Genomic DNA, 758 nt, shown 5'->3' on the forward strand with positions numbered 1-758 from the left:
TGAGCACAACCAGTGACTATATAGCACAACTAAATGACCACGGACATACTGACATACTGACACTGTCTAACAATACAAGATATATATAAAATATATATAAAATAAGAAGTTAAGAAGTAACGTTAATGGCGAGCCACCGCCAGCGCTTTGCATTGTGGGAGCTGTGTCGAGGTCGACCGGCCCGATGCATGCTGGAGATTTATTTTGCTTTTTGTATTTTGTTTACACACCACATGCTACATTTTGCCCAAGAGGGCCAAAAACCCCAACGACATTTAAAAAACAACAATTGTTGTGCGCGCGCGTGTGTGCGTGCGTGCGTGCGTGCGTGAGTGCGTGCGCGCGCGCCTACGTGACAGAATTCTGTAGGAGCTTTGATGGCTTTATTGCATCATCATTCCAGAACCTTTCAGGAACTGCCCTCAGTAAAGTACCCAGCCGGACACGGCTTCAGAAGTGAACAGCAGCTGGACCGGACAGGACTTGGTTTGTCGCGCAGGAGGGAAACAATGACCACGAGAGTTCAGCAGGATGGTTTTCGAGGAAGAGAGGAGCATCTGCCGTACCAACGGACCAGAGGGGAAACAACAGGAACTTGCTTTAAGGAAGGGATCTCTCGGCGGCCAGGACGCACAGGTTGGAACAGGTAAGGCGACCAAACCGCGGTCGATGTGCAGATGGAAATGTAAGTACTGTTTTAAAGACATAATGGACGTGAACCTACCCTTAATGTCTTGGATAGGACTGTAACCGAGCTG

This window comes from Enoplosus armatus, chromosome 18, assembly GCF_043641665.1.
Source record: "Enoplosus armatus isolate fEnoArm2 chromosome 18, fEnoArm2.hap1, whole genome shotgun sequence".
Classification (NCBI taxonomy): Eukaryota; Metazoa; Chordata; class Actinopteri; order Centrarchiformes; family Enoplosidae; genus Enoplosus; species Enoplosus armatus.